Raw genomic sequence first — 17421 nt, forward strand, 5'->3', positions numbered from 1 at the left:
ATGCCGGCTCGCTGCCAGCTTCTCCTTGTTTAAGCCCAGCTTCAGCTCCACCTGGTCGAGGATGGCCGGGCCTCCCGGGTGTGCCACCCAGAACACGTCATTGTAGCTTGGGAGGGCATCCCCTGGTGATGATGATGAAACCCTACCAAACACTTGGGCGAAGGCGCTTTCAAGGACCCTGCCTATGTTCTTGGAGATGATGGTGGGCACGTCCTTGAGGAGGTGGAACATGAGGCCCACCTCGCGCAGGTGGCCATCAATGGCACCGTCACTATCCGGCATGATCTCCGACCCTGTCCAGTGCAACTCGAACCAGGGTGTTTCCACCTCTGCCACCGGGTCTGCACCCACGATGACGGCAGACGCACCGTCACTGAACAGGGCTTGGCCCACCAGGTTGTCCAGATGCGCGTCACTGGGACCTCGGAATGTGATGGCAGTGATCTCGCTGCATACAACCAGGACACGGGCGCCCTTGTTGTTCTCAGCCAGGTCTTTGGCTATGCGGAGCACGGTGCCGCCGCCATAGCATCCGGTCTGGTAGAGCATAAGGCGCTTGACGGAGCTACGGAGGCCAAGAAGCTTAGTGAGCGCCCAATCGGCACCAGGCATGTCCACCCCTGCAGTGGTGCAGAAGACGAGATGGGTGATCTTGGATTTGGGCTGCCCCCACTCCTTGATGGCCCTGGCCGCCGCCTCCTTGGCGAGCTTGGGCACCTCGACCACCACGATGTCCTGGCGCACGTCCAACGACTTCTCCCAGTGGCCGCAGATGCTGGGGTTGGCACGAAGGATCTCCTCGTTCAGGTGGAGGTGCCGCTTCGTGATGCATGACTTCTCGCCTGCAGAAAGTATGTAATATAAATGGCACAAACTCGGAAGTTACGGTTGTTCCTCCTCCATTTAAATGGGATACATACTAAGTAAGAGGTGACATGATGGGTTGGGGGTGGGGTGGTTCTTATACATACATACTACAGTTACTTACACATGCGCTTGAACTTGTGCTTGAGATCTGTCTGGTGGTTGCTTTTGGTGATGTCGAAGTAGAAATCGGGGTAATCCTTTTGGAGGAAGACATTGGGTGGGATGGCCGTACCGATGGCGAGCACGGTGGCAGGGCCATCCGAACGCTCCACGATCCGCCTAGTATGAGCTCCAAAGGGAGAGGTGTGGTTGTCCAGATTGTAATTGGAAGCCATTGTTAGTAATAATTATGTGAGATGCCTTGTGTTTGAGTGTTTGTGTGTGTGTGTGTGTGTGTGTGTATGGCTATGGCTGTGATGTGATTTTGGTAGCAGTAGATGCCTTTGTGTGTGTTGTGTGCTCTATCTATCGTTTGTTTTTGAAGAGCAGATTTTGGGTTATTTATAGTAGTTCATCTACAGCCTTCTACTTATGAGGTCTTAGTCGCCAATTTTCTAAGTGTTGCAATGTTTTAAGTTTCAATACTCCACATTCCGATTAAATGCATAATCCTTTTTTCCCTTCGTCTTTTCCCTTCGTCTTTGACATCAATTTCCATCACCATCTTGCACCATCCTTGTTTTAATTGTCGTTTGTGTACTTAAAGTTAAAGTTGTTGGGCCATGGACATGAGAAACTCGACCCATCTCAAACTAAAGCAACCTAATATTTCAATGGTTGGGCAGGGATCCATTCCTTGGAGTTTTTTTTTAACTAACACTTACGAGTACAAGAGAAAGGATTTGCGGAGTGTACTTTGCTTGACTACACAAATTTACCATGATCGAAAGAGTGTTGAAAAATCACCACTATACAAAAACATGGCAAGCTCTTAAATGTGTTCAACAATGTCTCACATATCAAAGCTTCCAATCCAAGAATTTGTTACAACCTATTGGATGGATCAATACTTCTCTAATTAGTTGGACGGATTGGGGGGAGGGGGGGGGGGGTTGAATAGAAATGTTGCTATGTTACACTTCAACAACAACAATGTGGGCGGATTTTTTAACTAAGTCGGTGTCACATCAAAAGCATTGGAACTGTTGCAATAAAATTAGCCTCTATCTACAAAAGGTAGAGAACTAAAATGTTTTACATTAAGGAGGGGGGTGCTAGTGTTACGGGCATGACCATTTAATATCCCGTGGTGAGAATTTACCACAGTATTCTATACACTTATCCACTTGTATAGAATACTATGGTAAATTCTCACCACGGGATATTAAATGGTCATGCCCGTAACAGCTAGAATAATTAATAATATATAAACATTTTAGTTTGTACCTATTATAGCCTTTTATTGTTACGAAATAAATGTACCCCTCCATATCACTTTAGATGAAGAGGTGCACCTTTTTGTAACCTCTCAGATACATATCTTTATACAATATAATATAAAACACATAATTTCTCTCTCTCTCTCTCTCTCTCTCTCTCTCTCTCTCTCTCTCTCTCTCTTTGGTGAAAACACACAATTATATTGATAAATGTGTATAAAAAACACTACTTACAATGGGTGTGACAATGGAGTATGGTCACCCACTAACTACACTACATGGGTAGTGGAACATGTTGAATTGCCAATAGGCAAGACGAACACTCCACCAAGGAAAGAATTTCCACTTTATCCAATAAAGAAAATTGTCACATTAGTACTCCCTTCAACTTTCGTAGATATGCTTTCACCCCATGTCTACCATCGAATACAAAAGTGTTGCGCATACTCCAATTATGACGCAATCCCCAATATCTTAGAAATAGAAAAACAATATCCAATTTGAGAAATGTAATTCCAAATATGACAAGCAATTAGACATTGTATGAATCGATGAGTACTATCTTCCATTTGAACAGTGCAAAAGAAACAATTGCCCCTTGTTAGTCCACGACGCTTTAGAGCTAATCCCAAAGGCAATCCTCCAATCAAAACTCTCCAAATGAAGACCTTTGCTACAAGTGGCAATTTAGAATGCCAACTACGTTGTAAGATCTGCCACCACCCATGATCGGATTTGTGTATTCCCCATTCTTCTTCAGCCTTAGATGATAACCATCCAAGAGACTCGACAAAGCAATGGTACAAAATATTAGTAGTCACTTGTAACAATGACGTTTGACCCATTAAACACCAATCAATCCACGGTTGTTCTCCTGTTTGTAGAGGTAAGGGACCTTGCATCAATGGAATATTTTGTAGTTGTTGCCAAATAAATCCAAAATTAGGTGGAATGCATAATAATTGTCGCACTTCAACAAACTCCAAAATTCTTTGAGATGGAGCCTCAACTACATCTCCTAGCTCTTTGACCCCCAAACGAAACAAACGATTAAATTGAGAGCGCAATCTCTCCTTTCCTAGCCAACATAATAACCGAAAAGACACAATCAACTCCTTTTGCAAAGAATTACAAAGCTCTCTACTAGGTGATGGTTTCCATACAAATAACAAGAGTGCTTCTTTCCATGAGGTAACCAAGTGTTGAACACATATAGAGCTCGGAATCCTAAGTGAAATACATCCGTTCAATAATTGCCACTATGAAGCCTTAGACGTTTTCCTCCCATGTGTTAATCCCTTGTTCTCAATGAAATATTGAACAATAGATATCCATAATTGTGAGTTTGAATCTCTCTCTCTCTCTTCTCCTTTTCTTCTCTCTCTTTAATTTCTCACATCTAGAACCTGAGACTTGGGCAGTGGAGTGCAGAGTACTGTCATATAATGGTCATATTCACATTGTCCATTTGCAGAGACCACATTTCAAATAATCGGAAACGACATTTGTCCTAGCTTGTGTTAGCATATAACCAAACTTGTATTGTTTGTTGTTTCGTGTTTCAGTTTCTTAATTTGAAATATACAATGTATATTGTATGTACAATAATGAGCCACTTGAATGTGTGGAAAGCTGCAAATATGGCCTTGAAGTTCCTTCAAATCATAGATGGAATGAATGTGATACACGTCGCTTAGAGGAGGAAAAGTGAGCATATTATGCATTTGAGAACACATGTGATCGTGGAGATATTAAGTGTTGGGTCCTTAAGAAATACTTTTTCGACACTTTGGTAACACCGGTGCTTCTCTATGGGGTAGAAGTATGGAGTGGTAGCATCCTAAATCTACTTGGAAAGAGTTTGAAAATGTCCAAAAACATTTTCTTACAAAGTTTCTACAAGTTAAGAAACAAACGGCATACATCCTCCTCCTTGAGACAGGATCACTTCCCATTGAGATCTTAGCCATGGAAAGGGTTGTTGAATACATGCTTAAGGTTCAAAAAATTCCCTCACATCGACTTCCAAGAATGGCATGGGAAGCATGCAAAAAGATCCAAAAGACGCATAAAAGCAAAATTTTGTGTTCTAGTTGGATGCAAGATATGAAAAAGTGGTTTGGTAAATGGGATGCAACATATTTGCTTCACGATGTATCACTAGATTCCTCTGTAAATGAGGTCTTTTTGCAACGCCAATGTATCATGACATGGGAAAAATGTGGCGGCTCATGGTTCATACATTATACTACACATGTTGCACCTAACGACAAAACCATATTCTTCACGGAACGGGAAAACCGTACACATCGATACATGTTAGAGCCTAGTCCATTGGCTTCTATTCGAACCATTGCTTCCATGCGACCTAGCTCACATGCATTGCTATGTGAGACGGGGCATTGGCGCACAAGTGATGAGAGTATTTGACTAGCACACTTTGCCCTAAACAAGTTCAAGAGTTTTGAGTATCACACTTTGATACTATGCTCTGCCTTTAATCATATTCGTCCATGCTTTCCACACATCTTCGACCAAGCCCAATCCATGCACAAATTCCTCTCACAACCAGAATGTGCACTCTCGATTGCAACATTGATTGGTAAAGTTCTTGAACATCGAGAGTTGCTACTCACTTTCACACGTATCACGTGAAATGTAATCTTTTTAGTCTCATAGGTCAAACACATTCGCGTTCACAAGTGGAAGGATTGCGCATTCCACTTGTAGAATCTTCTTAAAACGAAGCAAATACACCCTCTCTACAAAAATTGGATGCACTAGTATCACATGTTCCTCAACTTGATGAGAATTTGCAAATATAAAAATACATGATAGATCTACGAGTGGAGATCATTAGAAATCATGCAAGTTTAGACATGTTGATAAGTTAATGTAGGCATAATAAAGTTCAACTATGGCTCAATATGGCACTACTGTGCGACAAGGGAAACACTAACTTAAAGACTTATATTAATTAGGTAAGTTATACAAAAATATGAGGTGTACTTGTATCCATACTAATAAAATGAGATATAATTTATACTTTGACCCATACGTGCATGTATGTAATTGTGGAAAATGTAGGATAGTGCACATTAGGATAAGTGATTGGAATAACTAACTTATTAAAGTATTCAATACTTGTATTTAAAGTTGATCTAATCTATTCCTCAGTTTGTTCATATGAGATCAAACCATATGTGTATATAATTGTGCACAATGTAAGGCAGTGAACTTTAGGATAATGTCGTGGAAATAACAAACCTATTAGGCTTTTATACCTGTATTTAAAATTGGTCTACTCTATTGCTTAGGTGATTCACACAAGTTCAAACTCCGAACGATAACGCAACTGGAACCATTATCAACACACTACACAATCTAAGCAGCAATGGAATAGAAACATAATAGTTTTAACAATAGAAGACAAAGATCCATAATAACAACATGGACAGTCATGGCAACAATTATAGGGCCATGTTCTGTTAAGGTTAGCTTGGACCAAAATCAGCCTCCATTTAAACTAGTTCATGTTTCTCCATAAGTTTGGTAGTCAGGTATGCACGCGGTGAAACCAATGTCATAAATCTACTAATCAAGTATATAAAAATAAAATTGAAACATATAGAAGATTATAAAGAATAGAATCCACTAGGTAAAACCCAATATTTGTATTAATAATGTGAAATCTTAACAAATCGTCAGTGTCATATTCTTCATAGAGTCTATTACATAGCAATCAATTCATCAACGTCATTTTCTTCATCATCTTGTGTAGAACTGTCTTCGGCTATACGTGCATTGATTTCCCCTGTTAGCCGAGCCAACGAAATATCTTCTATAAGCTCATCATCAAGCTCTATTAGCTCCCCCGGTTCGCCGGCTAACGGAGGAATAGGCTCTCGCGAAGCAGGTTGAAACCTTTCTGTATTGGCGAGGTTCTTTGCACCGACCTCCTCATCCTGGTCTGGGCACTCCCACAAAGCCTTAATCCGCATATTAATAAATATAACTTGGTCCTCGTCCTTCTCCAATGCAACTGTATTTCTAAACAGCTTCAATGCACATGCTGACGTAGTTCCTGTGATGTAAGTAACAAGAAGATTTAGTTGTCAAACGAAAAAAAAGTGATTGGTTATCTCAAGATCGTTACCCTAGTTCGAGGAATACCTGTGCCAGAAAAGAGATCTAATATCCAGTCTCCTTCGACAGAAAACATCTCGATCAAGCGCATCATAAGTCGTTGAGGTTTTTGGTATGGGTTGACAAGTCCCCATTCTGTCGTGGTGACATGTCGCAATTTCCGAGTCACTGCTGGATATACGAACAGATTTGAACCTCCCACTTCATTAGAATGCTCTTTGATTCTCTGTTTCTTAATTTCATCGAAGTAGCCAACCGTTATGTATTCAATGGCATTAACGAACCGAAAAGTTGGCCCTCTATTTACATTGGTCTTGATCCTATAAAAAATAATACATCCAGTTAAGAATAGATTCAACAACCTTAAGAAATGCAATATAGTGAAAGACACCTATAAATAATCCTTACCATGCAAGGTTCTCGATGCCATGGCAACGAGATCTCAAAGCTTGAGCTACCGAGTACCCTTGGTCCATACTATGAAAGACAACTATTCGCCACAAGGATGCGGTCGTTAGCTCAGCGAAATCCTTGACCATCTTCTCCAATTGTTTAAACCTAAACGGTTCATCGTCGTATGATGACCCCGCCATTCGAAATCCGTAAGGAATATCCGCAATCATTAGCGTATATTCCTTCTTTGGCACCTTCTGGATCAAGTCGATGACATCACCGCAAACCACATTGTAGTAAAGATCTCTTGTAATATCTTTTTTGTGGCTAAATTTTTTAAAGGAGCCATCTTCCTCCATTTCGTACGCCTTGACTAAGCGACGATCCTTTTCTTTTCTGGCTCGTTCGAGATGTGCAAGGAAGGATGTAGGGAAATCGTGTATATCCTTAACTTCTCCTTGTTTCTTGCCTCGACACGGTTTCTAATAGAAGCAATAGGACATCAGGTATTATTATACAAGATCTACATATGATGAAAGGGTAATGAAAAAACATGAATACTAACCCAATCCTTGAATGCAATAAAATACTCTGATAACGCCTTATACGAAGACGTTAGAGGATAATCCTCGGTCACTTGTTCCCAAGTTATACATCCAAGTTGTTTCATCATAACTTCTTGGATCTTCATGTACACCTTATGACTGTAAAATTAGAAATCAAGATTAGAACTTTGAATTACACTAGATAGACTACAATTTCAGTATTTGAGGGACTTACTTATTGAACTCAGTGACCATTTCTTCAAGGCTTCAATCTTTCGCCACAACCCTTGACAAAACCGACACAAGAAGCTGTTCGTCCTTAATACCTTGCATCGCTCTCCATAGAGACAGCTTCATGTCATCTGCCGCTTCTTCAATTGTCAAGTCAATTTTCTTGGCGGCTTGTGACTTTAACTCTAGTTGAGGGTCAACCCTACATTTCTTTTGTCGTTGACCCTTTACCTCCTTATTCTCCCACATTGAGAAGATTTGATCTTGTAGGTCCCATACTTCTCCATCTCTAAACGCCAATTGAAACCAAGACTCATACTTTCGAAGAACATCGGACCTAACATTATCATCTACCACAATGCCGACTTCATGCAGACATTGACGTCGAAGGCCTGGATGTAACTTCACACCAAACTTTTGTTTCACATCTAAATACTCGTGGTGGAAGAACCGTATACGCTCAATGGACGACATTTTCTGCCTATAGTCATTATCATTATTATGGTCCCATGCCAACAGCTTAGCCTCTTCGGTTGTGAGGCCAACATAAATTTTGCACTCGGCATACTTGAAGAAGAAAGTGGTTGGATGTTCTCTCACAAGTTGCCGACGTGCCTCTGCTGAATGCGATCCACCAATGACAAAATAATTATATTGATCATGTTTTCTAATATCAAAATCTTCAATGGTTTCACATTCTTCAGGATCTACCATAACAATAAAAGGCACCACAGTGGCATGAGGATTAATTTTCATTTTTTTCTTGAGATTTTGAACATGCATGCAGTGAGGCTCTCTAATCTCAAGTGGTCTTCGACCTGTTTTTTCATCAATAGGGGGCCGATGGATGTGTGTTATAGGCAAATTAAATACTTGCCCTTTCTTGACCAGCTTCCGTTGCATTAACTCTCTCCTTATTTTATTCTGCTCGGATGACAAAACACCCGAGGCCAACTCAGCTCCTGGCGTCCCCTTATTATCCTCCTCTTCGTTTTCACTTGTTGAATCCGTATCCGACATTTTCGTTGTCTTCTTCTTTGCTGGTCTTGACTGGACTTTGGAAACCTTTTTTGTTGGCTTCAATGGGGAGGGCACTTCATCTCTTAGAGTTACATGGTCTTGTATAGAAGGCCTCAAGGTAACAATAAGGTTTTGTGAGCTATCAAGTGCTTTTTTGAACACTTCTGGCCCACAAGATTCTTTTACTAAAAGGTCTTCTGAAAGGAACACTTTACGTACCCCCTTGGAGCACTCTATCATTACCAGTATGTTGGCCGAATCTGCATCTTCGTAGTCAAATCGTAGAATACGGCCATACATAAATGGGGTTTCCTTTCCAAGTTGCCCCTCACCCTTCTTCTTTGCTGTATACAATACGACTTTTTTCTTTGAGTCGACATATTGCATACACCATTCCTTGTCCATTAGATCTCGGTCAGGAAGGTCTTCACCTCTAGTAGCGGCGACAAGTTTCTTTTGGCTAACATCACTATGTGGCTGAGATTTTGTCTCTTCGTTAAAGAGAAGCTTTTATCCTCTCTTCATGGTCTCAGGAGCTACCTTGGTCTGGGCTTCGATTGGAGAACCTTGTATGCGAAGCTTTATTTTCTTCACCGGTCGGTCCGACAGGTTTTCAAACGACCTATTTAAGAAAGTATATGCAAAAACATAAGTTAGGTAGTCACGTAGATTAAGGTTGTATATTAACATGAAGAACAGTTCCCAGGAGCATTCCTATATTCAAAAATCTATTATAGGTAGGGCTATTCAACCTAGAAAATATATATCGTAATAAGTAAAAAGGGTTATATATTCTTTTAAATAGTAGGTATGACTTATATAGATTCCAAACCTATATTGACGAGAATTTGCTATCGTAAAGGCAATTTGTGGATCATTTTCTACTATTTTAAGCTAAAGTAGGTCATAAAACACCTATAATTAGAGCATGTTTTTTTTTAAAAGTAAGGAAAGCCAACATAAAAAGATTGATTTTGCCAGACAATTTGATAACTTTTCCATCCCAAAATTATTTGTTACCCCAAAAATACAATTTTTCTCTCTCAAAGCCTTCTTATATACAGGAACTCGATACGGCGTATCGAGTTCGTATTTAAAACCTAAACTTTAAACAGGAACTCGATACGGCGTATCGAGTTCCTGTTTAAAATTCAAATTTTAAATAGGAACTCGATACGCCGTAACGAGTTCGTGTTTAAAGTGTAGGTTTTAAACACGAACTCGATACGGCGTATCGAGTTCCTATTTGAAACCTACACTTTAAACAGGAACTCGATACGCCGTATCGAGTTCCTGTCTAAAACCTACACTTTAAACATGATCTCGATACGGCGTATCGAGTTCCTGTTTAAAACCTACACTTTAAACAGGAACTCGATACGCCGGTTTTAAACAGGAACTCGATACGGCGTATCGAGTTCCTGTATAAAAAGCAAAATTAAATTATGAACTCGATACGCCGTATCGAGTTCATGTATAAATATTTGTATTGTATACATGAACTCGATACGGCGTATCGAGTTCTTGAGAAACGAAACATATTTACAAAAATGTCCACAGTGTCAGAGGCCTACCTGGAGTCCTCACGCTCGATTCTCTTTGAAGACATGTTTGATCGTGTGGAAGTGGAGGCGGAGATCGCGCTTTCGCGCTTTGTGCTCTATGTGCTTTGTGTGCTCTGTGTGCTCTGTGTGCTCTATACGCTCTGTACGCTCTGGTGAGTGAAATATGACGAGGTCTTCCTATTTATAGGGATTGAACACATTGGTTAAAGTAACCATAGTCACCTTAACCAAGGTTGGTAACTTTGAGGATAGTTAGTTGGTAACCATAGTCACATTAACTAGAGAAACTTATGATTGTATTAATGATTACAAAGTCAAACTACCATATTGATCAATCTTTTATAGTCATAACAACCTACAATGACTTCAAAGGTTATGAATGAGACAATGATAGAGGTTCATGAATGTACCAATGATTGATTACTAAAACCAACAATTTTTATGACTCTCAAATGTTGTGTATTAAAGATGTGGGCATAAATTAACCAATGATTGATAAGTCTAATATTTAAAATGGTGAGCATTAAAGAACCAATGAGTGAGACGTTCTATATCAAAATGGGTGCCATTAATTAGCCAATGATTTTAACATTAATCCAACATATTCATGGCTTGTTAATGATTAGTTTTATATTTTACTTGATTTAACTTTATATAGATCTAGTTTATATAATAATTGATATTTTAAGTACAATTACTTTATTAAAAATAATTTTTTGATGTATTGTATTAATAGAATATTACATAATATAGACATTCTATTGATTTGGCTTTTGTTTAGAGAGAAGTTTATGTTTAGAGAGGAGTATATGTTTAGAGAGGAGCTTATTAGTTTTTTTCTTTCCCCTAAGCCCATAACTTAGAGAGCCCTATCTAGACCTTAAGCCATGAGTGAAGATTCACCGTTCTCGATTGAAGAATATTGTTTGTCATCAGACCCATCGTTTTCTACTGAAGAGTATTGTTTGTCATCAGAGTCACCATATTCGATTGAAGAATATTGTCTGTCGACCGACTCACCATATTCTATCGAAGAATATTGTCTGAGCTCATCTACAGGGAATGTAAATAATGACACATGTGAAGAGTTCTCTATTGAAGAATACGATATTAATAAAGATACCGAGAATGAAGGAAGTGCCCAGGAAACATTGAATAACATTGGCGATGGTCACAGCAAAGAATTAGACTGTAACAAGGTTACACCAACCTCTATGCAGGAAGAGAAATCTGGGAGCCCTATGCATATTAGAAGAATCCCACGAAGAATTCGTCTAACTAGATTTAGCTTGGTGACATCAGATAAACAGATTGGATTTGATGTCAACAAAATATGTTGTGCCCGTGGTTGTATGTCTATGATTGGAAAATGAAAGTTGCGAGAATTAAGGCGATACTATTTTTCGATGACCGGTGATGAGCAAGACACTTACCTCGGGTCACATATGCAACTAGTATCTGACAAATGTACGGGGATCAAAGTATCATTCGAGTATTATATCTTCCATGCGCAACAGATATGTAGAGTTGCATTCAAAATTGCGTTATGTGTTAGTAACATGCGGCTACATAGAGTACAACAACGTCTACTTAACGGGGATCAGATGCTCAATTGTAAAGAGGTTCCAAGTATGAAAGGTGCAATTGGAAGACTAGCTATTGGTTGGATGAAAACTTACTTTCAGTTAAATTGTGAAGTAATGCCCACTACAGGTAGGATGCATCTTTCTGATAATTATACACGTCGGGAAGTTTATGATGCCTATCGATCTGATATGCTGGGCTCACGTAATAAATCGATCACATATAGCCAATTCACAAGATTATGGAGAGCTCAGTTTTCAAATGTTATTATTCCTCGTAAAGTACGTATGGGGTATTGCTCCATTTGTGCAAATCTTAAAAGTTTGGCTAAAGGTGCAAAGACATCAATGGAAAAGGATACGAGTAAGAAGTTACTACAAGAGCATCGTGAGGCACAATCCTTAGAACGAAGGAAGGCGATGCATCATAGAGAGAAGTGTTTGAAGAGGCCCGAACAATACATGTGCTTAATGATAGATGACATGGACCAGAAGAAGACATGCTTGCCGCATATGCGGAGGCTCCCCAAAGATGTCAATGATGAGTGCCTTGTTCAAATGCACTTGGTGGGATGCTTGGCTTATAATAGGTCTGTTCGACCTCACGTCTTCATTACTTACCCCAATGTTCACAATGACCCTAACCTAACAGTTACAGTGATTCACCGAGTTTTGATGTCTTGGGGACAACCTTTCCCCCCTGTTCTATACATTCAATTGGACAATACTGCTAGAGAGAACAAAAATTCAACTGTATTTGGCTATCTAAGTATGTTGGTCAACCTAGAATTGTTTAGGAAAGTGAAAGTCAATTTCCTTTTGGTTGGCCACACACATGACCATATAGATAAGATGTTTAGCACATTCTCCAGACAGTTGTCTCGGCATGATGCTTTCACTTTACCTAAACTATTTGATGTCATTTGTGATGCTTATACACCACGCCCAAAAGTGTTACACTTGAAGGAGGTATATGACTTTAAGAGATATATATTAGATGGGGGTGGTGGGAATGTTAAAGTGCTTGCTCAGTTAAACAATATAAGTTTCAATCACATTTTTTTGATAAAGAAAAATGGAATAAGTGGTTCTACACTTTTGTATGCCAAACAATATTCATCTTCTACAACATGGGAACCTGAAGGTGGTTGCCAGTTATTACTTTGTATGCCGAGTACAATTGTCCATGGAGCTAAGCAAATGCCAATTGAGAAGAAAGGACAGTTGCAGAGCGACTTGGTATCAGAACAAAAACGGTCATGGCTCCAAGCCTTAGAAGAAAAAAGAAAGCATATTGAGGCCGCCAAGAAATATGCCGCACAACAAGACACGTCATGGTGGGATGTATTTTATAGTGATCAGAAAGAAATTATAGACAATTGTGTATCTGTTGATAATTGGAATTTGGAAACGCCATTCACATGGTCGTTGCAACATGATTGCGTAAATAGAAGTCCGGAGCAACTAGTAAATGCGATTAATGACAGTGTGGTCCATCCACAACAAAGAGACATTTATGTGGGACCAAGGATGACCAAAGTAGCCGAAGCTAGATGGCAAGGAAATTTGCAAGAGCTCACCGCGGGGATGTTGATTGCAACGCTGGCTGATGAGAACTCACATGGCCACCAATTTTGGGTTGGTAAAATTCTAGAAGTGCTAATGCATGAAATAGAAAACACGATCAAGTCTATAAATGTTCATTGGTACAACACTAGAACTGCAAATGCTTTTACAGGTAAGTATACATTGGAGATGATTGAATGCCAAACAAGAAGGGGAGGTAGGAAGAGGAAGCGAACCATTCGTAACACCTCGACCCTTGATATCTCTGATGTGGATATCATCGTGTACGACTTCACACTTACAAAAGCCGGACGATTAAGGAAGTCAACAATAGATATAATAAAAGAAAAATTACTAGGTCTACAAGGTGGCTCGAGTCAAAGGCAAACGAGATCTGCTACATATAATCTAGAGTCAAACCATTTGGTTTATGACGAAGATAATGCACTGATTGGTACATCCGAAATGATGAGGAGGATTCGTAATTGTATATTAGTTATAGTAGTGATTCTCCGTAAAGGAGTGATCATGAATGTATATTTGGCTATTAAGTGTAACTACATTCCGCTTGTAACAAATCGAGTAATATAAAATCATGTGTTTTGAATTCTTATGATTTCTAAAAAATTGTTTCTTATAAAATAACATTGGTTGTGAAGTTTGTGATATAAATTGAGAATGTATCTTTTTGAAATTCGTCTTTTTTTAGTTACTTCTAAATCACGAAAATAGTGGATTTTTAACCTTTTTCGTAGTATGTTTGAACATGTATGATACTGGTATCAATGTGTTTTGTAAAATCATTGAAAAACCCCTAAAATTTCCCTTATCCTTCCATTTATGCGCGATCCTTCCACTTGTGAACGCGAACGTGTTGTCATATTTGACCTTTGAAGACGATAATATAATCTCTCTCTCTCTCTCTCTCTCTCTCTCTATTATTCTTGTACATTGCACTCACTATCACAATAGCTACTCCTCATTTGGGGCATTATCGCAAAATGTGCACTCTAAGAATATATGTGGGGATAAATTGACAACTTGGGGTTGATCATTGATTTTATCTAACAGATACATCATATGGTTATACCATAATACTTTTACATTTAGAGTAGTTTTGATGTTCTAGAAATCTCGAGAAAGTTATAGAAACTTCTAAAGCATGGCAAGCATGTTTTCAAAATAGTGTTTGCCTAAATGGAATTCTCCAAGGACTTTTATAAATACAATTGTTCATCTTGATCCCAATCAAGATGAGCAACACCGGGTACCGAATAATAAATACAATTCATTCTTTCACATTCCTTGTCTCCTTTCTGCTCTGCTCTAGTTGTCCATGATGGTGAACTAGAAATATTCATTTTTATCAACCAAATGACCGATCTTTTTATGGCTCATTGACCATTAATTCAAGAAATGGGGTGAATGTTGACTTGACAACATCAATATTGATTGCCAAATATACGCATATCATGTGGTATGTGAAACCTCAAATGGAGTCTTCAAAAGGCCATGATTTGGTTATGTGACTCTAAGATAGCATCTTCCACATTTACCAAGCCCCGCCTTGCCATTCAATTGAACACGGACTTACTTAAGAGTTTCTTTTTCCGTCGTGATGTTTAATTGTTGAGGTTGCCAACACATCTTTTGCCAAAAATTTACTATCATTTTCATACTTAGGTAGGCCAAGGGGGCTTCCAATTCAACAATTGCAAACATCATTGGCTCTCAAGTGTCAAGAGAGCACTTTAATAGATTTTGAACAATTAAATGCCCTAGTACTATTAACAACATGAGACCAAAAATCTCTTTATCTCCCTCTTTCTTATATTTCTTTTCCTAGTGACTCTTGAGGGTATTCAATTCAAGATTTTATTGTCCCGCATTACCATAAAAGTGAGATGTTATTTTCTCCTTTAAGAGTATATATTGCTCAATTTAGATAAAGCATTTTGGTGTTATTATTATTATTATGATTATTTGTCTTATCCAATTTCGTTCGAGGTTACACAGGAAGTGTGGAAGAGAGAATAAATTTTGTATCATTTCAGCCTTCATGTTGAGGCATATATAATAATAATTATTACTGTTCACATCTATCACACTACTCCACTACTGCTACTACTTCAGGTGCAGGGAGAGAAGGAAGGCGGAGCTGCTGAGCGGGAGTCGGGAGCGGAAGGCTTCGGAGCACGACACTCTCACATGTGAGACCCGGCCCGAATCCTAGCAACACACCCCATTCATGCCCCTCCCCGGTCGTGGCCGCGCCCCTCGACACGGAAGTCCGTCGCACTTGATCCAATATGAAGAGCACACACGCACTCGACATGTTGCCGTACTGATCCAGCACATGCCGGCTCGCTGCCAGCTTCTCCTTGTTTAAGCCCAGCTTCAGCTCCACCTGGTCTAGGATGGCCGGGCCTCCAGGGTGTGCCACCCAGAACACGTCATTGTATCTTGGGAGGGCATCCCCTGACGATGATGCACCAAACACTTGAGCGAAGGCGCTTTCAAGGACCCTGCCTATGTTCTTGGAGATGATGGTGGGCACGTCCTTGAGGAGGTGGAACGTGAGGCCCACCTCGCGCAAGTGGCCATCAATGGCACCGTCACTATCCGGCATGATCTCGGAGCCTGTCCAGTGCAACTCGAACCAGGGTGTTTCCACCTCTGCCACTGGGTCTGCACCCACGATGACGGCGGACGCACCATCACCGAACAGGGCTTGGCCCACCAGGCTGTCCAGATGCGTGTCACTGGGACCTCGGAATGTGACGGCGGTGATCTCGCTGCATACAACCAGGACGCGGGCGCCCTTGTTGTTCTCAGCCAGGTCTTTGGCTATGCGGAGCACGGTGCCACCGCCATAGCATCCGATCTGGTAGAGCATGAGGCGCTTGACGGAGCTACGCAGGCCGAGGAGCTTAGTGAGCGCCCAATCAGCACCAGGCATGTCGACCCCGGCAGTGGTGCAGAAGACGAGATGAGTTATCTTGGATTTGGGCTGCCCCCACTCCTTGATGGCCCTGGCCGCCGCCTCCTTGGCGAGCTTGGGGACCTCGACCACCACGATGTCCTGACGCACGTCCAACGACTTCTCCCAGTAGCCGCAGATGCTGGGGTTGGCACGAAGGATCTCCTCGTTCAGGTGGAGGTGCCGCTTCGTGATGCATGACTTCTCGCCTGCAGAAAGTATGTAATATAAATGGCACAAACTCGGAAGTTACGGTTGTTCCTCCTCCATTTAAATGGGATACATACTAAGTAAGAGGTGACATGATGGTTTGGGGGTGGGGTGGTTCTTATACATACATACAACAGTTACTTACACATGCGCTTGAACTTGTGCTTGAGCTCTGTCTGGTGGTTGCTTTTGGTGATGTCGAAGTAGAAATCGGGGTAATCCTTTTGGAGGAAGACGTTGGGCGGGACGGCCGTACCGATGGCGAGCACGGTGGCAGGGCCATCCGAACGCTCCACGATCCGCCTAGTATGAGCTCCAAGGGAAGCCATTGTTAGTAATAACTATGTGAGATGCCTTTTGTGCGTGCGTGTGCGTGCGTGTGTAGCTATGGCTGTGATGTGATGTTGGTAGCAGTAGATGCCTTTGTGTGTGTTATGTGCTCTATCTATCGTTTGTTTTCGAAGAGCAGGTTTTGGGTTATTTATAGTAGTTCATGTACAGCCTTCTACTTATGAGGTTTTAGTCGCCAATTTTCTAGAAGCCCTTGACCGCACCCTCCTTTTGAAATCAAAGTGTTGGAATGTTTTAATTTTCAATACTCCACATTCCGATTAAATGCATAATCCTTTTTTCCCTTCGTCTTTGACATCAATTTCCCTTACCATCTTGCACCATCCTCGTTTTAATTATCGTTTGTGTGCTTAAAGTTATTGGGCCATGGACATGAGAAACTCAACCCATCTCAAACTAAAGCAACCTATTTCAATGGTTGGGCTGGGGTCCATTCCTTCGAGTATTTTTTAACTAACACTTATGAGTACAAGAGAAAGGATTTGTGGAGTGTACTTTGCTTGACTACACAAATTTATCATGATCAACAGAGTGTTGAAAAACGAGTTGAAAAATCACCACTATACAAAAACATGGTTGTACCTC

The 17421-nt window shown here is 40.5% G+C and overlaps 2 pseudogenes across 2 annotated transcripts; both read right to left on the minus strand.

Moving 5' to 3' along the window:
• Nucleotides 1–6: 6 nt before the first annotated feature.
• Nucleotides 7–16909, minus strand: LOC147847754 (chalcone synthase pseudogene; annotated as a pseudogene). Its single transcript, XR_015532265.1, has 3 exons — nucleotides 16871–16909; nucleotides 989–1246; nucleotides 7–842 (listed from the first exon to the last, which is right to left on the minus strand). The product of XR_015532265.1 is annotated as a chalcone synthase pseudogene (transcript).
• On the minus strand, nucleotides 15403–16814 carry LOC147847755 (chalcone synthase pseudogene; annotated as a pseudogene). The gene is made up of 2 exons (XR_015532266.1): nucleotides 16631–16814; nucleotides 15403–16484 (listed from the first exon to the last, which is right to left on the minus strand). The product of XR_015532266.1 is annotated as a chalcone synthase pseudogene (transcript).
• Nucleotides 16910–17421: the final 512 nt, after the last annotated feature.

Source organism: Azolla caroliniana, unplaced genomic scaffold (assembly GCF_043228905.1).
Source record: "Azolla caroliniana isolate FFs.n. ecotype wild unplaced genomic scaffold, voAzoCaro1.0.p SCAF_698, whole genome shotgun sequence".
Lineage (NCBI taxonomy): Eukaryota > Viridiplantae > Streptophyta > Polypodiopsida > Salviniales > Salviniaceae > Azolla > Azolla caroliniana.